Raw genomic sequence first — 24,298 nt, 5'->3', positions numbered from 1 at the left:
AGAGTTTTTTTGTCACTTAGCGGAGTTCCTTGTGCGGAACTCGGCAAACTACGCCCAGATCTATATTTAAGGCCTGATAGATGCAGGATATCTATATCTCTTTCCAAAGTGAGAAACTAAAATCCTTGTAGGTAAACGTAAATTAGGTTGATCTCATTTGCTTGAAAGGTTAGCAGATCTACGCCATGGGTGTACCCATTTGTAAAGAAAGCACAGCTGAATTTTCTTTTGTCACATAAGATTGAGTTAAATAGGATTGTTTGATTTCCCAAAACAAAGACAGCAGTGGCCCTCTGGCCAGAGGGTGTTCTTTGATTTTTTAAATGTAATATTTATCTTGTCTTTCTGTAAGGCAATATATATGTTCTTTTATTGGTAAATCTTACAATTGTTTTTTTTTTTAACAAGTGGTACATTAAGGTTATCAGCCTCCAAAGCATGCTCTGTTCTCTCTGCTGACAAGGAATAGCTTTGAAAGATTGGTGGTCATATGTAACTAAGTTGGCACTTTCTGTTAAGGCAAGCTTTGACACTGAAGAAGCTTGCCACGGATTTTCCAACTGTAAAAGCTAAATATTGTCATACTCATTTTGTTTTTATTATGGTCATAATGGCATACGTGATAAACATTTCCTTGTAATACATTTGAATAACTGAACCATGAGTTTCATTAGTACAGCATTCACAGATTACCGATGACCTGTATAACAGTGAACATTCCTGGATTAGTATAACATACAGATATCCCAGCACTAAAAAAATATGGACTCTATTCGTGTTTATATATAACCAAAACAAACTGCATTGAATAGTATCAATATATCACTGGCAACAGACATATTTGGATTCATACAAAAATGTTGTTTTTAATTTACAAAAACATTATGTGAGACATCACAATTTTCAAACAAGACCAAGAAAGAACCATTGTCCCTAAAATACATGTAACATTGAAGAGACTGTTCATAAAAAGATGGTTATAGCTTTATGATCTTGATCCAAATGCGCAATTATTCTTGGAACTACCTGACCTGGCAGTTCTCCGGCAAATCAGAGTAAAGAAACAGGTGGACGACATCTAAAAATCAGGACATTTCTGGTTACAATCGGTCTTTGTTTGACAAACCACTTGGAATCAAATACATGCATAGTCACGGAAACCTTGAAACTTGAAAAAGCCTTGAGGAAGTCACTTGACGTGCCAAAACGTGTGTCGGCTGGTGCGCATTTGGATCAAGATCATAAAGCTATAACCATCTTTTTATGAACAGTCTCTTCAATGTTACATGTATTTTAGGGACAATGGTTCTTTCTTGTATCATAACATTTTCAGTTTTTTTATATCTTGAATGTATAGACTTAGAGGTGACATGGAAACCCTTTGACAAATAATGCCAGTGGGTTTCCTGCCCTGCCAGCTCTGTGACTGAGCATGTGTTACTACATGTCATGCATGCATAAATGTTATATGGTGCCGCCACTACAAGTGTGCAGACATGTGGTGGTAGGGTCTCATATCCCTATATGTCTGAGCTGGTGTCAGGAATGCTGTGAATGAATGATGTACAGTATGTGGGTGAGAGGTGTGGAGTGGAAGCTAGGCGAGGCATAGATGAAGATGAAGTCCTGACTGGACATTCCTGCTTTTGCTGAAGCCTAAAATGAAATGAACAAATGATAACCTAACTAAATGGCTCCAGATTCCTTTATAAAGGCCATGCCCTCTAACTACAACAGCAGTCATCCTGGAGGACATCATAGGCACATTTGCCTGCAGTGTAGTTATGGATGATGTTATTATATGGCTCTTTACATCATCAATAGGATAGCTCTTGATTAGGTTCTCGTTGATGACATGGGTTTCTTAAATGGGGAAAGAGGATTAGTTGATGAAGTAGGTTTCATTTTCAAGTTAGTTCATGACTTGATTGTTTAAATTAAGGTACAGAAGACAGATGCTCAATTAAGAATAAATAAGGCCCCTACTTTTACTTTAAAGATTTTTGTGGACAGGCCATGTCAAGCTTAATAATATTAACTCTACTCCCACATGATGGGGTAGGAGAATACTGTAAGGAAAATGTTACTTAACCTGTAAGCATCTGTTTGTGTTGTGCAGTGCTGTAGATTCACATACTGTCCATAATCCTGTCATCTAGAGTTGGCCTAGGATGTGTCTAAGTTGTGTTTGTTCAATTAATTCTTCTCGTGTAATGAGGTAGTGTGACACCACCTCTTAATTGCAGCATGCATGGTCATTGGCTCCACGGTTAGATTGTTTTCTGCACAATAGGTGAAGATAAGACTCTATCAGAGCGACACAGAAAACAGACAGACAGAAAGATAACCTTGTAAGGGAAGTAGACATCACCAAACATGGTTACTGCCTGGTGCTCACCTCCACATCCCCCGACATACCACCTCGCAGATACGTCATCTCCCCAGAACACCAACGTCTGCTTTGGGAAGATGGCCAACAACATTTCGGCATCCTGAGGCCCAAATAGATGTTACACATTGAAGGGCAGTTTGAGGAGATGCTGTTGAACATCTGGCTTGAAGCTAGAGACACAGAGTCAAACATGCCTGCAGAGTAGGACACTAGAATCAATACCCCGAGCAATTGTGTCAGTAAGCATCTAAGGCATATTTGATGGTTGTCGGAAATCACTTTGCCTTCTGTGACCAACTCATGTCCACTTTTGGGGTGCTCTCCTGGGCAGTATCTAAGGAGCTCCTCTATTTCATACCAGTGGGCCCGGTCAGAACTTGCGAGCAAACCAATGGAATATGTGATGTGCCAGTGGTTGTCAGACTATGCCACGACTACCCTTGTGCTCTCTTTGCCCAGCGGAGGAGCCTCGCCGATGCCCTGAGAATTTGTCTGCTTATGAGCGGTATGAATCAGCAGGTAATCTGGTGGGAGTTGGCCCCTAACCTAGATGGGGTCTGAAAGGGAGGCTCTGTACTTTGTCAACCTGTGAGGTGATAACCAGGGCATTAACTTGTTCCTTGAAGTTATCAGAAGTGGACTTGAGCATCCCCTTAAGCATGGACAGAAACTGCATGGAGAGAGGAGCCAGAGATAGAGTATCAAAGAGGAAATCCTCCTCGTCGAGCTCTTTATGCATCAGCACATTGTGGTAAGCAGCAGCCCTACCTAGAATCACATAGTAAGAAGATTTATTTTTGAAGTTTTTGTATAGCACGAAGAAGACCCTTACAGTTATCAGAGCGCTTTACAGGGCAGATGTAAGTAACAAAACAAGCATAGAAAGATGTAGGCGAGTCTAATACAAAATAGTAACTAATACAAAGTAGCAAATATATTACAGGTGTAAATAAATAGTTCAAGTAAATTTAGCCCTGAGAATAGCTTTCACTTCTTTTTTGAAGAATGCAGTAGAAGGATTGTCTCGTTTCTGGGGGCAAAGCATTCCAAATCCTGGGAGCCATTCCTGAGAAGGTCCGCTTGTAGGTTTTCTTCTTGACAAATCGTTGCGGTTTCAGTAGACGATTGCTGGAGCTCCTGGTGGATCTGTTACCACAAGAGAGCACTAATTTCTGAGCTAGATAACTCTGAGTTTTGTGATGTAGTGACTTGTGTGTCATACAAGCTATTTTCAGATGAATTCTAGCCTCAAAAGATAGCCAGTTTAGGGCTCGAATGTCAGGGGAGATGTGACTGTTTCTTTCGGAGCCTGTGATGAGTCTAGCAGCTGCGTTGATTGATGCTCTAAAAGGGGCCGTCCTCGATCTGGGAAGGACGCAGAGAGTGGCACTCCCATATTCCACTCTGGGGATTACTAGAGCTTGAACTGCTTGTTTGAAATCACTTGGAGGCAGGAAGGGTTTCATTCTTCTCAAGGTGTTCATCTGAAAATGTGCTCCTTTTGTAGAGGCGCTGATGTGTTTCTGCATGTTTAGGTTTCTGTCCAGAGTCAGTCCCAGCGATTTCGCTGAGTCGATAATGAGAGGTTGACCTTTGAGTGCTGTTAGGTGGTTCATCCAGTCATGGATGGTGGTCAATTGGTTGGGGGGAGCGATTAAGAGGAATTCAGTTTTGATGTGCTTAGTTTCAGATGGGTTTCGGCCAACCAGGTCTGCGTTTTTTGAAGCGTTGAATTGAGAGATGTGATGTCCTCAAGTGAGTGGATCTTTATGTAGAGTTGTGTGTCATCTGCGTACATGTGATAATGGACTTTTGCTACTTTGTAGCCCGCCACCTCGGATTGCCAGACTAATTGCGTAGCAGCCCACATGGCGCGCAAGCCCCCAACGCAGGGGGGAAGAGCGCCCGGAGGTGCTTAAAAGGCAGCCAGGGCTCCTGAAGGGTGGGAGCCTTTGAACTTTTGCTACTTTGTTGCCCGCCACCTCAGATTGCCAGACTACATTTCCCAGCAGCCCACCCGGCGTGCACGCCACCAACGCAGAGGGGAGAGCAACACCCCTCAGACAGGCATCATCTCCCAAGTCCTGCTGAGGTGAGTCCCATACATTCAACAATAGTGAGTATTTAAATATTCACGCCATAGGAAAACGCACTGCCATGCAAAGCTCTCACCCCGCCACCTCCATAGATAGTATGCTGGAAAGAGCAGTTAAAATTGTTGCCACCGAGATTAAACTAACTGCGAGGCGTCTGTCTTTGGGATTGGTAGCTCCACAGACTGTCCCTTTGGTCGAGGAGATCCAAGATGATTGTGATGCCCCATGCCCCCCCCGGCCCCCCCAAGACAAGGTTATTGTTCAGTGCCACTAGCCATTCTCAGATCCTAGGAGCTGGCTACAACAAGGAGAGTAACCAGGGCAACAAGGACTTACCAACGGTAGTCTGCAGTGGGGATAGTATACTAAATATGGATGCCTCCCCGATTCCAGCAACATCAGGGGCAAAAAGAAAAAGGAAACTGCCTAAACCCACCAGCTTCAAGAGGAAACAACCCCCTTGTGTTAAACAACAACGTACTGCCCGGAGTACATGGATTCAGGGCATGCCTTCCTCTGTGAATGTGAAGACTACTGAGGCCACTGTCGACCTAACATCAGCTGAGGCATCAAATCATTCCATCCATACTCAGACTGACACCACAGCAATTCTTTCAACTTGCTATAGACTTTGCGACACCTCACTTGATTTCATAGTGGACACTGTTTAGGAGCGCATTAGAGCTCTTGTGGACAAGAACGTTACTGCACTGTGGAAACATTTAGACCGCTTGGAGTCATTGTCAAATAGATCAAACACATATACCAACACCCCTCAACCTACTGTTTGAGTAGTGGAGGTCTCCAATTTGCAATCCACTAGTGCACTTAGCCTTAATGAACAGTTGCAGGCTCCGACATTAACTTCCACCCCCTTTATTTATTTTATTTATAAGGAGTTTTGTATAGCGCATAGTCACCCTCGGGCATCCCAGCGCTTATCCAGACGCCAACAATTAACAAGAGGCCGGTTCAGCACCATCAAGCAGGAAACAGATGAGTTTTAAGAAGTTTGCGAAACCGAAGAGTACAGGTACAGCAAGGGAAGCGCGTTCCACAGGGTGGCTTTATTGACCGAAAATCTTCTCCCGCCAGTACGGGCCCTTTTCAGTCTGGGAATTTGGAGCAGATGTTTCTGGTCAGAGCGCAACGCTCTATTAGCCTTGTAGGGCACAGCTAAATTCCTCAGGATAGGAGGTCCCTTTCCCTGAAGAATTTTATGCGCTGTGCAAAGAGCCTTGAATGTGACCCTTTCCCGCACCAGGAGCCAGTGCAGTGCCTTTAAGGCCGGTTTAGCTGACTGCATCCTTGGCACATTCATTAGCAGCCTTGCAGCAGCATTTTGGACCTGCTGAAGTTTATTAAACATTGCTTCAGGGGCACCCAGAAAGATAGCATTGCTATAGTCTAGTCTTGATGTGATAAGCCCCTGAATAAGCAACTTCCTTGATGTCGGAGGAAGAAGAGGCAGGACTTTGCGAGCTGAACAGAGAAGATCAAAGCAGACTCCTGACGTTTTTTTCGTCTGAGTCCTGAAAGAGAGGTCTTGCTCTAACCAGACCCCCAAGCTCCTAATCTCCTCTTTAGGACTCGGGAGCTCTCCCAGACAGCTAGGCCAAATAGTCGAAGGGAGTGAAGGAATCTTATGCCCTAGCAACATTATTTCATTCTTAGAACCGTTCAACTTTAAAGCTGACTCACACATCCAGGTGTGAACTTTGGACATACAGGAGTGCAGCGAATCAGGATTATCCACCAGTTGGGATAGAGCGACCACCAGCTGAGTATCGTCAGCATAGCTGACGATTTTGATGCCAAATGGGGCCACCACATCCTCCAGGGGGGCCATATATACATTAAACAATGTAGGGCTGAGGGAAGAGCCCTGTGGCACACCACACTGGAGGGGGATAGATGCTGACCGTTTACTGCCTTCCCAAACCTGGTATGACCGACCGCTGAGAAATAACCTAAGCCACTTCAGAGCCACACCTGAAACCCCTACATCGGACAGTCGTTGAATCAACACTTGATGGTTCACAGTGTCGAAAGCCGCACTGAGGTCCAAGAGGATCACTGCCACTGACCCTCCTGAATCCAGAATGCTCCTGGCTTCCTCAACGACTGCCAGGAGAATGGTGTCGGTGCCCTGACCTGGCCAGAATCCAGTTTGTGAATCTCGCAGCAGGCCATTAGACTCCAGGAAGCCTGACAAATGTCGGTTAACCAACCCTTCGACGATCTTGCCGAGTCCCGGAAGCAGGGAGATGGGCCTGAAATTTGCCAAATCCGAAGGATCCAGATTTAGCTTCTTCAGGAGAGCCTTTAGCACTGCTCTCTTCCAGCTCGGTGGCACCAAGCCCTGGGCAAAGGATGCATTCATTAGGTCGGTAACAGGGACCGCAATAGTAGTTGCTACCTGTTTCAGGAACCTCATGGGGGCCGGATCCCTAGGGGAACCGCTCTTCATAGAACCCAATACCTTAAGGACTTCAACCACTGATACTGGTCCAAAGGTGTCCAGGTGGGCAAGAGCTCCTCCTGGCTGACTCGCTGTGTCTATTCTATGGACAGGCTGGGGCAAGGCACTTAGTATGTTCTCTATTTTCATGTGAAAATAGTCCGCCAGCTCCTTGCACTTCTCACCTGGGCTGTCATGAGTTACCAGTGCCTGTGACACTTGCAGTAAAGTCAAGGAATGCTTTTCACTTAAATCCACTGCCGCCCAGAAAAATCCACTGATTACAGGATGCAGTAATAGCTCACCCCCACCTACACACCCAGCTCCTCATGCTGCTCCTGCAAGCTCTGTAAACAAAGCCACTTTAGGGTGCAATACGCAGGGTGTGACCGCGACCATCGAAAATCTTGCAAGTATGGCAATCTCTGAGGCTAGTAAAGAAGTTCTTAGCACACCACCATCAGCATGTCCCTACGTCTTAGTTTTAGCATGTGTTCCCCCACCTAAGAACAAAATCAGATTGAGACCTGGGACCAATTGTAAAATAAAAGCGCTGACTGGCTTGTAAAACATAAAGGGTTCAGGGTGGCAAACATTAGTGACATCCTAATGGTATGTAGGGTGGGTTGGTTCCTCATTGAAGAGCATTGAGGGAGACTGTATCGTCATTAATTTTCGACGACTGTCATTGGTAAGATCTATATTAACGATAGAGGAGCTTAATACCACTATTCCAACCCTTATCTAGTCACTGCCCCTGGGGTTTTTCTACAAACCGACCCGGGGCCAAATACACACAATACTTTTCCACACATGGTGCATAACAGGTTTTTTGCCCTGTACCGTTTAGACAGCCTGGATTGACTGTCATCTATTCCCACACCAGATGAGTCGGTCTCTATCCCAATCATGACTAATCCCTCAGGACATGACATGAAACTGATCCAAACTTACATGTACTTAGCTGGAATGTTGCAGGCTTAGCATTTAAAACAAGTTCTGATGATTGGGTAAACATAGTTAAAAAATATGACATTCTCATGTTCCAAGAAACTTGTGCTACACAGGACTTACATCTAAAGGGGTTTGTATGTTTTAACATCATTTTACCCGTTCCCAAAGCAGGCCGCCCATCCGGCAGACTTTCTATCCGGGTCAACATTTCCTCAGGCAGTAGTGCTAAGGCTCTTGTCACAAATAATGATAACTTCCAAGCCTTGATTTACACAATAGGGGCCTCAATTTCTTTTATTAACTTTTATAATATTGATTTCTTAACTCCCCAAACACAAATTTTATCAACCTGTTTAATTTCATTTCTGATTTACAAAGACAAAAGGTGTCCCATAATTATGCTGGTATCTGTCTAGGTGAAGATTTTAACGCCAAGATTCATAGGGAAAACAAACTAGTTACTGATCCCCCGGCTTACTCATGCAAAAGGGGGTCAGAATTGCTGGGTCATTTGTCTAACCACAATCTATCAAATGTGATGGAAATTGCGGCTGTACATCATAATGATAACTGTTTTGTACCAACATACAGAGGTCGTGGCTGTGCTTCAATTATATCTTTATATCTGCCTCATTAGAAAACTTATTATTAAAGGCTGAGGTCATACCAACTGTGCAGGGTGATCATAACCCAATTGCGACAACAATTAGATTCGCCCCATGATCAGATTTTGCCAAAGACTGTGGGGCCAGCAGCTTAGTGTCTTCTACTAATACCTTGAGAGTAATTTGGAAAGTTGTTGATAACAATAACCTGTTTTCTAGATTGATAAAAGCACATCCATCACTTATTGACACTTACCCTGTCACCCACTGACCCCAACCCAGAGACAATTAACGCCTTTAGTCATTTATGTGGAGGCAATAAAAAACGGATCTCTAGGCCCGCATCAGACATTAACCAGAGTCCAAGATGTTTCAACAATGCATGCTCAAGAGAAAATAGAGAGCTCCACACAGCACTTGTTATAAAGCCAAGGGATGCAACTCTTGTTAAGTCCCTGACTCTTCATTACAAACAAGTGGCCAAGCAACGTAAAGATGAGTTCCTAAAAGAACGCTGGGCCAACCTTGCTTGTGCTGCCAGACTCAATAGCGGAAATGGCTTCTGGGCAGCAGTTAAAGACATGAGATCCATGGGCCTTACACTCACCCCCTAAGCTGTAACATAACTAGTGAAGCTTGGGAAGCCCACTTCTCGAAGATTTATTTAGCTCCACCTCAGAGTGAGAATCCTTTTAATCATCATGCTGCTTCACGGATTCAGATATCCGTGTTAGAAGTTGCGGATGCCATCCACCAAAGCTTAGGCAACAAGGCTCCCGGCCCCGACTGGCTTTCCATCGATCTCATCAAACACAAACCTAGGTTTTGGGCGCCCCTTTCACTTAACGTTTTTAATAATCTAACAAATACCTCTATTCCTAGCACATGGTCTACCAGCATTATCGTTCCGATTTTTAAAAAAGGGGACCGATCCAACACTAGCCGACAATACACTGCAGATTCTTGGGAGGGTCCTGATATTAATATCAGGTCTTGGGCTGAGGAGGAACATATTTTAAATTTGTGCCAGCTAGGTTTTAGAAGCAAAATAGGCACTGTGGAACAGTGCCTAAACCTAAACCTAAACTTGATTGTTGGCAAATACACCATAGCTTGGATATCTTCCATTTACTTGGCTTTTATGGATCTCACCGTAGCCTTTAATTTTGTTAACATGTCACGTTTATGTAGGTTCTTTTAAAATATTAGTTGGATGAGGGGTTAGCTCACTTTTTAGCGAATTTACACAAGGATTTGAAGGCACAGGTGAGGATCAGTAAGGAGAGGGAGGGTTCACAATACATTATTATTGGTAGGGGGGTCAGGAAGGGGTTTGTACTGGCCCCTCTCCTATTCATTTTATACATTAATGACTTACATAATGTATTGACTGAACTAACTAACAATGTCCCGAGAATTAATGGTACTACACTCCCACCCCTAATGTATGCGGATTATGCGGTCATAATGGGATGCACACCCAACGCACTACGAACTTTACTCCGGGGCTTTTTGGATGTTATGGCCGGTTTAGATCTTTGTACCAATTAAAAATATATATTTTTAATGGCCTGTGGCCCTAAAAAGCACCTTATTAATTCAATTACCTTAGGATACGAACGCTTCTACGCACCTGCACTTTCCCATATTTGGGGTTAGTATTTTCAGCCAACGGCTCCTGGGTAGATCATGTGGCACACAGCCGGAGTACGTTTATAAAAGCCACCAATTCTATTTTGTGCCTTCTGCCACCAAAAAGGTCTGAGGTGGTTTTATCTATAACTAAAATTTATAAAACACAGTGCATTCCTACCACAACATACGGCGCTGAAGTTTGGGGTTTTACAAAATGCATTAGTATCCAGGGTGAGGGAAACAGATTCTGTCGGAAACTCCTGGGTGCCCCAATTTCCTCCTCACATTTTGTTAAAATTGTTTTATATTAAAGATTACATCATGGCTTGCACAGCCATATTTTGGCTAAAAGTTTGGCAAAACCCGGCAGCGACCCTAACAAGAGATATAATAATTGATTGTCTTAAATGTGATAGGGGTGGGGACATACCTTGGCTTGCTGCTGTTAGAAAAAGTTTGATCAGTGTGAATCTTGAACATATCTTTTTAAATCCAAGTGATATGGAGGGCATAAATAAAAAATCCCTCCAGGAGGTTCTATATGATCAATATAGTCACACAAGATATGCAACAGGGCTCTCAAAATCGTCAGGTGCAAGGTATATGTCTTCTTTTACAGAAGATAGGTAGCTGGGAAAGAAGCTTGCTTTTTCGCCTTTGGGCTGGCACCCTAAAATTCTTGCTTTGCTTCCCTTTCGGGTTCAATGTCCATCTTGAGCCAATGCCCTGCCCTTGTGGCAATCATAGCAATCAATAAATGCTACATTTTTTTATTCTCTGTAATTTTTATTAAAAATATACCAAACAATTTCTGATTCCTTTTTTTAAGGTAATTGCCATCATCGATTATAGAGCAGCCTACATGGAAATCCTTAAACTGAAGGGGGTTGACTTGGTTTTCCGTGCGAGTTTCTTTTTGAATATGGCAGTTCGTTCACGTACCTCAATGAGCACCCCCTGATGGCTGTTTTCCACTGTTCCTGATTTTCGATGCTTAGCCAAAATATTTTATTTATTTTTGCATATTTATTATTTACTTCTGTATTTGTCTTGATAGTTTTTATGTTTCTTATTTATGTGTTTCTTGACTTTGTACTGTAAATATTCGATTGCACTTTAGTACATTATGCTGATATTCGATATGAGTTATAAATTCTCACCCGGACAGTATTTTTCAAAGAAGTTGCTGTTTTGCACACTAGGTTTCTCTTTCTACAATATAAACTTGACTGCACTTTACTACATTATGCTGCTATTTGCTAAAGGCCACACCATTCGGTCAGTGTTTTTATGAACTTTCTTTCTTGTATATTATGTCTTCTTTCTTTTCTATAATACATGTACTTTTACTGTTGCTATTTGGTACGCACCATAAGCCCCAACATGTCTTTTGCTTCTATGTTGCAATTGCCCCATATACTGTGTATTTTTTTAAATGTATGTATTTCTGCTGGTATTTTTGACCTGTGCTTTTATGGATATTTTATATCCGAATAAAGATTTATTGAATTGAATTGAATGGACATTCGATGAGCTGAGAAGTTTGGTGAGAAAATGAAAAGGTTGAAAAGTGTAGGTGAAAGGGATGATCCCTGCGATACTCCTAAAGTGACTGGTACGGGTTTAGATAATGATTGATTAACCTTGAATCTTTGTGATCTATTTTGGAGGAAACAGGTGAACCAATTTAGAACAGATCCAGAGAATTCCATTCTGTGTTTCAGGAGATCTATCAAATTGTTGTGTTTGACGGTGTCAAAGGCCGAAGATAGGTCCAGCAAGATTAGTAAACAGGCTAAGATAAGACCCCCAAAACAGGTAAGTCCCTATCTGGCAGGGAGGTCGGGCAGGGTAGAGGTCCTGATCATACATCATATGAGTCCCAAGGTTCTTCCTATGGGGACATGTCATAACTGCCACCCCAACCCCCCAGTATGTTCACCCATGTCAAAATGTAGTGACCTCGTAGAGTATAAGAGAATGGGTCAGGAAAAGGAGGTGTGGAAGGTGATGGTGTGGATCTCTCTGAAGTGGAAGAGGGTGGAGGCAGTCTGGGGTCTAAAATAGGACTGGTGGATTTACCCTGCTTCTTCTGAAGCTTTGAATGTGAAGGGGCTCCAGATCTTCTTCAAATCTGAGCTGCCTCGTAGTGGGATGAGGATTCGGAGTTGGAGACGGTCAGTATCCAGTCCATTTGGAGATGAATGACAATTTGTTCCTGGTGGGAGTCGAGCTGCTCCTGCAACTTCTAGCAGACTGGTTCGACTGGTTCGTGGGATGGTCTTCCATTCACAACTGAATGTTTTGGTGCCAGCGTCTGCACCGACCTGTGTTTCAAGGCAGATGGTCAGATCGGTGCAGAGCCAGAAGCAGCCCTCGCCGAGGATGTTGGTTTTAGAAATTTCTACAGTGCCGAGACGAAGCTGCTCGTGGTGTTCAAAGTTGATGGTCGGTGCAGACCATGGCCTGAAGGCAGTGGTGGCTCAGAAGTCTGCCTCTGTAGGTCCAGAGCGGCTGAATGCCCCTTGTGAGGTAGAACACCAGAGCGGGGTCAAGGGGGAGCTGTAATCACCACCTGTTGAACCAGTGGGAGGTTTTCAATCTTGAGGTCAAGACCGGAACTCATTTGGGTGAGAAAGCCTCCTTGTCAGCGGCCAAAGGCTCAGGATGATGCTCATCCTCAAGGTTGTGGTGGCCACAGAGGTCTGGAGTATCTTTGCCACTCCTGCGCGACATCTCATGTTGACGGTCCGGCGGTCTTGAAGGGTCTTCTTCAACCGATAGGACCAGCACACATCACAAGAGACCTCATTGTGCTCGAGTGAGAGGAAGAGATTACAGAGCTGATGAAGATCAGCCCGGGGGTACTTCGCACAACATTGGCGGTATCAAAGCGGTGTGCGTTCAATCACAGACGAGGCATAGTAAGAGCAGACCAAATGGAAGGAAAGAAGCCCAGACGGGCAAGGCCTTACCGACAGCTGAGGCCAACCAGAGAACTGTCCTGGACAGTAACTGGAAGCGTTGACCCAATCTGAGAGAAAAGGGAAAACAAGATTGAATACAATACCTACGGAGAGCTTCGGACTGTCAATCCAGAGCACGGAAGCACACGTCCAAACCCAACGGCAGAAAAAAATAAACTATCTAACAATTGAGCAGATGACCATGCGCACTGCAAGCAAACATTTCTGGACCATTATCAAAGGGGGAAAGCAAAGTAAGAAGTTATGATTATCATACATCTGTCATGAGCAGGAACCAAATGTGGTGACAGCTTCCAAAGGGACACGTATTTTATTATGACTTATAATGTTTAAAAATAATAGAAAGATATTAATATTTAAACTTATAATTAAGATTCAGTGAGAAGCCTTGTTGCTTTCTTCACTGAAGATGAAAGCGGTTGAATGAGGTTGATGGGCTATTGCACTAAATGTGTTTTAATGCAGAGCTAAAAATTCATTAAGGATTCCCAACCCGTTGACAGGGAATTATTCAAAGCATGTTCTCTATGAAACATCTGTACTGGAAAAGATAATACTAAAAATTTCCTTTTTCTGATGAGAGATGGAATTGGCCTCTAAATCAATTCTTCCCCTCCAGTTTAAAGGCTCTCTCGTGGCCCTCTTCTCTGGAATAAAGATAAGTAAAAAGTAACACAAGTTACAAATCATTCATAAGTAGCTAGGCTTATTTTATAACCCCTAGTACCTCTGCTTATGAGCTGGATGCTGGAACACTTAGTTAACAGGAATAGATAGATTTCTCCACTTACAACAATGAATGCATTTAAAATTTGTAACATTTTCCGTTTTTCTAAATCTATTAATACTGTTATATACACTCCAAAACTAGTAGAAAATCAGAAATAAGAGTTTAAACACTTACAGTGCTTTTTCTCGCCAAACCTTTTATCCCTTTTAAAGGAGAAACAGTAAACAGCAACTGTTCCCTCAAAAACTAATATTTTGCTTTAAGGCAGACCACAGCACTAGAATGCAGCATAGTGACAGTGGTCCCCCGTCCACTCAGACATTCAACTGAAGGACATAGGGCGTAAAAACTAAAAGCACTTCTTCTATTACAGTGTCTCTATCACGGCAGAAGGAGGGTTGTTTATAAAGGTAATAAAGAATGCCACAATGCAGTTGTCTTACACCATGGCATCTTTATTAATATTCATAAGCACAGAAGAGAATCGTAAGCACATCTCAGTTATTAAGAAGTGTGTGTCATAAGGAACTAAAGATGAAGAAAACGGACGAAGCAACGGCATCCTGACACAAAAAAGGGTCAGTTGATCTTATAGTAATTTTATGAAAACAACTTAGCAGCATCAGAGTGAGATACTTTGCTTTGTCTCCTTGTTTAAACCATCGATCCACGCACCACCCATCCCCAGAGCAAGCAATTCATGAGACTTGCCTCGGAGTCCTCAGCGCTTGAGAGAATGGTAGGCGAGAGGTTGTCCATCTGGGAGCCATTTCAGAGAGGTACAGACAACCAAGCCAAACCTAAGGTAATGGGCACAATCTTGAACAAGAGCCCTCGTGGCGAACCCTGCCTCTTACACAGTTGGCTTCCCTTCATCCTCCCTGAGGCACTATGGAAGATGGGTGAATTGTGTGGTTGGCAGGTTAGTGGGGTCCAGAGTAGGACTACACATACACTTGGGGGCCTATTCACAAACTGCATTTTGTAGTATGTTTAATAATACTACAGTAGTACTTTTAAAGTACTACCAAATGTGAGAGCCCTGGGAGACCTCTCCCCGCCCTGAGGTCTTACAGCGAGACTTGATTTGCTGCCTACACTTCTCTTCCTTGCCATGAAGGCGAATTTCTCTCTTTCCCTCAGTGTCCAATGAGAAAACAAGTGAATTTCGAAGAGAAAAAGCGTAAAAGGTCGAGCTCAATGCTCCAGGATCCTGTCACCAGGTGCTACAGAAATAGACCCGAGGCACCTGCCACCTGCTAGACATGATGGGATATTGGTGATCTCCGAGTCCTTAAAGGCACGGACACTGTTTAAAACTCGCATAATGGCAGCCTATGCAGCTACACTGTCATGCTGTCCTTCAGCTTCTTCCTTTACACAGAGAAAAGGTTTGTGAAAGATTTAAGCTGTTTTATGAAATTTTCACTTCAATATTATACATATTCATAACCCTTTTGTAAGTACAGTCTGAGGTATTTCTCCAATGTAACCTGTTTTCTAGGCTGCACATTACGTTCTTTCTTAAGTGTTTCTGCAGGCCTTTCTGAAGAACGGCGAACGTCTACACTTCAGAAGATATCCTATGATGAAGTGCTCCAGGATTCCCAGAAGTGGGCGGAAATATTTAAATGCTTATGACTTTAATGGAGATCCCTACAAGAGAACAGATATTACATACCATTGCATAGAGCGCCTATGCAAGAGCTATTGGCTTTTCCAATGTGTTTTAGCCATATTGTACACCAGTGTGGCTGCTGTTCAGCATGGCATAGATGAGAGTGGCATGGAGTGTCATAGAGTAGAATAGCAAAGAGTGGAGTCGAGTGTCGTACAGAGGAGTGGCACAGTGTGTCATGGATTGGAGTGGCATAGAGTGGACTGGTGTAGAGAGCACTGGAAAACTGTGCAGCTAATAGTAGCATAGAGTGCAGTGGCGATCAATTCAGTGCGTACACTTCAGCAGCGTACAATGCAGTAGTGTAGATTAGAGTGTTGCATAGTAGGGTGCAGAGTGCAGTAGTGCAGATTAGAGTTTATTGTCAGGGTGCAGGGGTGTCGAGTGGAGTGCTGCAGAGTATAGGGGCGCAGTGGGGTGATATAGAGTACAGTGGCCAAGAGTGCAGTGGTTTGGAGTGGATTAGCATAGATATCAGTAGTGCAGAGTAGAGTGACGTAGAGTTCAGTGGTCTAGATTGCAGAGCTACAGAGTAGGTGCTGTTGGGTGTAGAGTGGTGTTGAGTGCAGTGGCGTTGAGTACAGTGGTGCACAGTAAAGTGTAGTAGTGTTGAGGGCAGTGGCATGGAGTGCAGTGGTGCAGAATAGAGCGCAGTGGCATACAGTAGAGTGGACTGCTGTAGACTGCATTGGCGTAGAGTGCTGTAGAGTATAGTGGCACAGAGTAAGCGGCATAGAATTCATCGGACTACAATGCAGCACCGTAGAATACAGTGGCATACATTAGAGTGGCGCATAGTAGATAACAGTGGCGCAGAGTACAGTTGCGCAGAGTGGAGTGACGTAGAGTGTAGTGGCGTAGAGTGGAGTTATGCTGAGTGTAGTGCGATAGAATGCAGTAGTGCAGAGTAGAGTGCAGTGGTGTAGAGTGACAGAGTGCAGTGGCATAAAGTGGAGTGGTGTAGAGCAGATTGTTTCAGAGTAGAATGAAGTGTTGTGGAGTGTTGCAGGGTAGAGTGCAGCGGTGTATAGTAAAGTGGTGCAGGATCCAGTTGCGTAGAGTGCAGTGGCGCAGAGTAGGGTGGCGTGGTGCAGGGTACAGTGCAGTGGCATAGAGTAAAATGGTGCAGTGGTACAGAGTAGATTAGAGTGGTGTACAGTGGATCAACAAAGTGTAGGGGCATAGTGTGCACTGTTGCCGTGTGGCATTGAGCACAGTGGTGTGGAGTAGAGTGGAGTTGTGGAGAGTGTAGTGGCCTAGAGTGGAGTGGCCTAGAGTGGAGAGGTGCAAATTGCAGTGTCAAAGAGTGCATAGGAGAAGAGTGCAATGACATAGAATACAGGGACGTAACACAGGCCCCCGCGTTGCGCGGGGGCCCCTGTGCTCCTGGGGCCGCCTCTGCGGAGGCGCAGCCAGCAAACGCTACACATCTATCTGGGATGTGATATCTTACGTAACTTGAGCTAGGCTCCCCGTCGTTGCACCTCGTTGTGGCCTCTTTTGTAAAGTAAAAAAGTGTTCAGCGCACGGACGTCTTCGCGTCTGCGTGGTCTTCACTCTCTTAGAGTGGGGCTGGTAACCAATGTCAAGCGTAGCGCAGAAGTCTTAAAAGTGCACGCGAGTAGGTGAGGCATCCCGGAGAGGATTTAGAAGGACTGTGCGGCCACCGGCAATCATTTAATTTTGCCTTGCCCGGTCTCCCATTCGTGCCTGCCACTGATGCTGCAGGCCAGGCATCAAGTGAGTGTTGGTGGAGCAAGGAGTCTCAGAGGGTGGGGTGGGATGCATCATGGGGTCGGGATTAAAATGTAATTTAGGCCCCGCAGCAGCCCCCGTGTTCCTGCCTCCAGGGGCCCCATCAGCTGTGTAGCATACACAGAGGGTCCTGCATGACTGATTGTACTTCGAGGTTGCATTGGGGAACGGACGTTCAAGTTTGAAGTAAGTGAGGTGAGTTTCGGTGCTTTATTTATGTTGCTGGTTGCAGCTGCAGGTGGTGGGCATTTGGACTCAGTTTGGGGAACCAGCATTTTCCTCACGTCACAGAGAGGCCCGAGTCGTCCTGAGGATATTCTCCAAATTGATTTTGCCGTAAGACAGGCCACACATTGGCTGGCAATATGTGTTTTGTTTTTCTGTCAGCCAGCTCTGCAACACTAGACATCAGTGTGTTGTCGCAGTTGGGGCCTCACATATCCTGTTGGGGCCGAGTACCAGACGCGGGAGAGAGGCCAGGCCTGGAGTGATGCTAAGCTACCCCATTTATATGTCCCTACGTTTTAGAGCGAGTTCCCAGAGCCTTTCTACGCTGTTTCTGCAATAAGTTGCAGTGGCAGTCTGCCCGTGTCTTTATGCCCCTGTGTCTATCTAAATCCTAGTGTCTGTAAAAACATGCCTGTTACTGTTACTGTGTCCCAGTGTCAGTCAATGCATGTCTTTACACCTTCCTGTCTCTCGATTGGAGTGTGCACAACTGCATCTGTGTCTCAGTGTAAGCCAATCCCTGTCTTTCCGCCTCCTGTCTCTCAGCTCGAGTGTGCACAGAAACGCTGCCTATGGGCATTTTACAGCCTTCAGAAGCCCCCATTGAAACTTCCCTGATGTCCACCTCTAGTCGCAGTGCACTAATGCCTGCCAGACATTTCACCCCCTGCAACGGAGGGAAACAGGGGCGCACTGAGGAGCAAGTATAGAGTGTCTTGTGGTGCAAATGGTTGTAATTTGCAATATTTCTATATTTCCCTCGTCTTCATTGTTTTATTTTGCTTGCGAGAAAGTGTCACTCATACTCTTTGAAATGTCACTCATAATAGCACTGAAATTATGAAAATGTGACATGGAAATCTGAAACCTTGGCAGCTATGCATTTATTTGTCATGCTCAGTGGTAGCAAGAGAGAGTCTGTCAGAAAAGGGAGAAAGAAGGAAAAGAATGATAGAAAAACAGTGATAAAAGGAAGATCGCATGAATGAAAATGTCAAGAGTAAGTAAGAGAGGAAGGTTTGGGTAGTGGAAGAAAGGCAACCTTCTGCTAAATCCAGGGGCGCAGCTACCATCTGTGCAGGAGGTTCAGTGGCACCGGGACTTAGAACTCTGGGGTCCCATTGAACTATGATAATTGCTGTTTTTGACTACCCAACAGCAGTAAAAGGTGGCATTTTCCTAGCTTACACCAGGGCCCATGACTTCCTTGCTAGGCTGCTGGCTGCGTCAGAGGCTGGCTCCTGAAAAAAAGACTTTGGGCACTCCACTTTATTATTATTATTCTAATATAAATTAAGCAGTGGCGAGTCCGTGGTTGACGAGGATTAAGGTGAATCAAGATGCACCCCCTCGCCCCGGCCAATGAAACCTGGGCTGTTAGCCTGTTGACAAATGTGAAGATTCTCCAAAAGGGGGAGGTCAAAGAAGCAGAACTAAGGAAGCTTTATATGATTTAAACTCAGCTTTTGAAAATATTTGAGAGGAGCAGGGTAAAACAAAATAATGGAACTTAATACTTTCAACAGTTTGCTTGTTCATATTGTAGGCATGGAAGACAAAGGCAAATATTTAAAGCAACAAACCAAAAATAAATCTATTTAACAATGTGATAAAGAGGGAATGTATTTTTTTTTTAATTTCTGTCAAATTATTCTACCAAGTAGGGCATTTCACATGTGACACCCTCAAGCCAGTTCTTTTTTCCCAGCAACATATTACTGCATTCTGGGGCTTAGGTTTTCTTTTACGAATATAAGCGAAGGGGTTGAAAGTGCCATTATGCCAAACAGTGTTTTATCTTCCAAAGTACTGGTTGTCGTGTCAGGAGATTATTCAGCCCTAAGATATATTTTTTTTGTATTGCAGTACTAGCATTCCCTCATTTATAAATGAATAGTACTCCAAATCCCAGAATGGAAAGAAAAAACGGTTGAGTTGTTCATGCTTGACACAGTACATCTTCAGGCCTCTTTGAAGTTACACTTTAACCAACAACTGTTACTAAACATCACTTTTTGCCCCCCTTGGCACATCACCAGCTCTGTAATACACACAGCCATGTGTATGCACCTTGTCTGTACAACACTCAGTGCCCTTCTGATGCACAGCCCCAAATTGCACACCACATTTCCAACACCCAGTCCTCCAGTGAGACACATCACATAGTGTTCCCTTCAGGCATGACAACAAGCACTTCACTGAAGCGCATTACTCTGTGCTCCTCCAATACACTTTACCCACAATGCCCCCGGCAAATCACATTGTGCCTCTACCTCATAATTTCCTACATTTGCCCCCAGCTCGTTCTTAATGTCATGGATCATTCAGGCAGCCCTGGAACACAATTAAAAGTGCTTTCTATTTATATTTGCTGTTCAACGTAAGCACAGATAAGTGCTGAAAATCCGGCTTTAGGTGACTGCTAATTTTTGTCCCGTCTGGACATCAAAATAATGAGCTGGCAACCTGTATCATGAGACTGGAAGTTTGTTGCAGGATCAGCACAATATTTATTTCCTACACCTTCAATCCCTACTAATATCATAAAAGCAATCAATAGTTGGACTTAGATCTGAAACCCCAAACCACCGTTAATAACATAATGAGTTACTTCAAGTGTCAGAGAATGCACCCTGTATTCAGACAACTCAATCTACATTCCTGTCCTTCACTTTTACGCTCACCCTATACTCATAGTGATCACAATGCACTTACGCTGATCACCATTCACCCGCCCACACTGCACTCACAGTGATCACTCTGCACTCACAATGCACTTGCGTTGTTCACCCTACACCTCACCCTGCAGTCATACGAGCACACTACTCACCCTTGACTCACCTGTCCCCCTCAGAGCTCAATCTGCAATCTCACTCAAACAAGCACATCACTGAACATGCATCAGTTCGTCTCACTCTGCACTTACATCCGAACCCAAATTCACATGGTCATCTCACTCACCCTGCAGTCACTCCTCTTACCCTACTTTCACACTGTCACTTCTGCCACTGTGCACACACAAGGGCACTCCTGCACTCACAAAGCGCGGAGGGTTAATGTGCCTGCTACACAGAACGTGTACTATGCAGATCACAGAACTGAGTGTGAGTAAACTATGAGTAGCGCTATAAAAAAATTAAATGTTTGTCAGAAAAGTGCTACAGAGAGATGAGGTGCATGGTTGGAGGAGTGGTAGTGAGGGAATTCATGGAGAAGGAGGAAATGGGGGAGGGGGCACCAGAAAAGACTGTTGCACCGTGTGCGACCAGTGCTAGGCCCAGCCCTGGCTGGGAGTGGTAGCCCCCCCCATAACTTCGGGTCTAGTTGCGCCCCTGGTTTCAATGCCCCAGCCAACTCAGGACTTTCGTTCTCGCTTCTCTGATTTGTTATCTGAGGCTTAGGTCGGTGATGGCCACTGGGGAAGCAAGGGGCAAAGCCAATCCATGAATGGGAACAGGTGTGCCACCCCCAGTTGATCTCCATAGTATAGATATGTGTCCATCTCTGGCCATTACATGGTACTTCCCACGTTTTGAACCATGAGCGATAGCTCACAGAGCTGAATATGGACTTTGATTTTTTTAAGCATACTGCTATGCTAATACAGCATTGTCAACCATGTTGAAAAAAACGAGTTGCTCGAAAATGTATATTTTTTATAGACAATAGTGTATATAATGTGAGGGCACATAAATCTCCTACTTCTCTCAGTATTGATGTTAATTGTTCACTGAATGTGCAATATTCATCTACATTATTGAAGATCAGAGATTCATCTTCACAATAACCTCTCTGTGGAAAAAAGGATGTGGCCATCACTCTGCATAACCAACCCCTAATATAGTTTGCTTTACTCCCTTCTAAAATTCTATTGCATTCATCGGCAAAAGAGAAAGGAAGGTGGTCGGAATCTTACTTTTCCCTTTAACAACTAACCACGTCATCAACTCCAACTGTACTCTAAACATGCCGCCTTGTCTGTCACTGAGGAGGCAAGAAGCTGGTATTACTCAAATGTGTGACCTATACCCTAACAGACAATACCAAGAAAGCAGTGATTTGGAATACATACAAAACCCTACCTCGCTGTTTCAATATACCTGCTATCGCCTTAAACGTGCCATACAACACCAGTACCCTAACTTTCCTGCTGAGCCCCCGACACTCACGTCCTTACAACTGCTCATTGTACTTCCCACCAAGAAGAAATTAGTAACCAGTTTATAAAGGGCGTGCAGAAGGAGACAGTAAAGAGGGCCTGATAAAAGCCTTGCCAGATGGAATGAAATTCTAGACCCACAGATTACCGGGGAGAAATGGGAGCGGATATGTCAATTGACGGGCCGCCTCACACCCAATGGGAATTTACGCATCATTCATTTCAAATTCCTCCTTCAGATCTACTATACTCCTTCCAAATTACACAGAATGGGTCTAAGGGAATCGGATCAATGCAAACGTTGTAAGCAATCGCAAGCCGATTTCCTACACCTTGCCTGGCGCTGTGACCCGGTTTTCAAATACTAGGAAGGAGTACTTGACCGGTTCTACTCCATGACGGGCACTCTGCTTCCCTGCAACCTCTCACATGTTTACTACACTACATCCCACACTTGTGAAAGGGTTTGTTAGAGTCGTCCTTCTGCTTGCTAAGCGCCGCACTCTGTTTACGTGGGACAGTGTTCTGGCTCCGAAACTGGAAGGGTGGATGATGGATATGGTATACTGTAAAGAAACGTTGGCAACATACGCAGAAGAACTGCCTGTAACATCTAGACCAAAGGACATTTGGGGTCCACTTGAACACTTTCTAACTCTCCAGACATCTGCAAGCGACGATGTACACGCTAAAATATTCATGCGGAATTTTATGTTATTATGTCAAGTGCACTCACTGTGATATCTGTACAGTTTATGTGTCAGCCTTGTCGCATTCTTTGATCATTAAGGAAGACCTTGCTGATGCATTGTGGAATTCTCCTGTTCACTATGTTTTTGCTGTCGTTACCGGCAGCAAGTGTTGAATATGCTACTTACCAGTATGCATCTGTTCTTGGCATGTAGGGCTGCTAACATTCATATCTTAGCATTAGATCGCCGCCTAGTGTTGGGTCCGGATGATCGCACATTGTTGTCCTGGAAGAGTCTTCGAAGTATCCTGAGATAGGTGGCTCCTCCCCTGGACTACAGTGCGCATGGGCATCGGCTCCATCCCCAGATTGTTTTTCGCCATTGTGGCAGAAGATGGAGTGAAAAGTGTAAGTGATGTCCATGCTAATGATTGAATACAATAGTATATCTGCAGCTGCGACAGGCACCGGGGAGGAGGGTGGGCGATATGAATGTTAGCAGCCCTACATGCCAAGAACAGATGCATACTGGTAAGTAGCATATTCAGTTCGAGGCATGTGGGCTGCTAAATTCATATCTTAGCATAGAATATATAGCAGTCCCTCCATCAGCGGCGGTTGCCCGTGCCAGCTGCAGAAACCTGAAAAAGTGTTTTGAGAACAGCCTGTCCTACAGCAGCTTGCTGCTTGGAATGCACGTCAACACAGTAGTGTTTTGTAAAGGTATGTGGTGTAACCCACGTGGCTGCTCTGCAAATGTCCTCTAAAGGAATGTTCCCTAGGAAAGCCATGGATGCCCCCAATTTGCGTGTGGAGTGCGCCCTTGGGGGTATTGTTAAAGTGCGCTTGGCCTTGTGATAACAAATTTGGATGCACTTAACAATCCATCTGGCTATTCCTGCTTTGGAAATCGGGTTGCCTTTGTGTTGTGGTGAGAAGGCAACAAAAAGCTGTTTTGTTTTCCTAAAGTGTTGTGTCCTGTCTATGTAGTACATCAACGCCCTCCGTACGTCTAACGTATGGAGCATTTTTTCCGCCACCGTTTGTGGGTTTTGGAAGAATGCCGGCAAGTCTATAGTTTGGTTGAGATGAAACTGTGACACCACCTTTGGAAGGAATTTGGGGTTAGTACGTAGCACTACCCTATTTGGATGAATTTGAATGAATGGCTCTTGTATTGTGAGCGCTTGTAGCTCACTAACACGCCTCAGTGACGTAATAGCAATCAGGAAAGCTACCTTCCACGTTAGGAATTGTAGTTCACACGAGTGCAGTGGCTCAAATGGTGGTCCCATCAGTCTGGTGAGGACCACATTGAGGTTCCACACCGGAGCTGGCGGTGTTCTTGGGGGAATGACTCGTTTCAGACCTTCAAGGAAAGCTTTAATGGCAGGCACTCTGAAGAGAGAGAGATGCTGCCTATTCTGAAGGTAAGCTGCGATGGCGGATAGATGTATCCGAATAGAAGTGAACGCTAGCTTGCACTTGTAAAGATGCAACAGATAGCAAATGATGTTAGGGATAGATGCATCTAGCGGGTTGATGTCATTGGTGGTGCAGTAAATGACAAAACGCTTCCATTTTGCCGCATAGCATGCTCTGGTTGTTGGCTTCCTTGCCTCCTTGATGATGTCCATGCATTCAGGAGGTAGGTTGAGGTATCCAAACTCTAAGACTTCAGGAGCCAGATCGCCAGGTTGAGCTGTTGCGGATCTGGATGCTGAATTTCTCCATGGTTCTGCGTCAAAAGCCTGGGCGTGAGGCGCAGTCTTTGATGCGGAACCACTGAGAGTTCGAGGAACGTGGTGTACCAGGCCTGGCGCGCCCACGTTGGAGCAACTAGGATGAGTGTCATCGAGTGCTGCCTTAGTTTTTTTCGCCACCAGTGGTATCAGAGGTGTCGGCGGAAAAGCGTACGCAAATTTGC

General features: G+C 44.5%; 1 protein-coding gene across 4 annotated transcripts in view; it reads right to left on the bottom strand.

Annotated features, from left to right (window-relative positions):
- Nucleotides 1-24,298, bottom strand: part of SLC35F5 (solute carrier family 35 member F5) — a 681,969-nt gene that overhangs the window by 183,284 nt on the left and 474,387 nt on the right. The gene's annotated exons all lie outside the window — the stretch shown is intronic.

The sequence above is a fragment of the Lissotriton vulgaris genome, chromosome 2_1, assembly GCF_964263255.1.
Source record: "Lissotriton vulgaris chromosome 2_1, aLisVul1.2, whole genome shotgun sequence".
Classification (NCBI taxonomy): domain Eukaryota; kingdom Metazoa; phylum Chordata; class Amphibia; order Caudata; family Salamandridae; genus Lissotriton; species Lissotriton vulgaris.
Note: the sequence above shows the minus strand (reverse complement) of the source record. Positions and strands in the feature narration are given on the sequence as shown.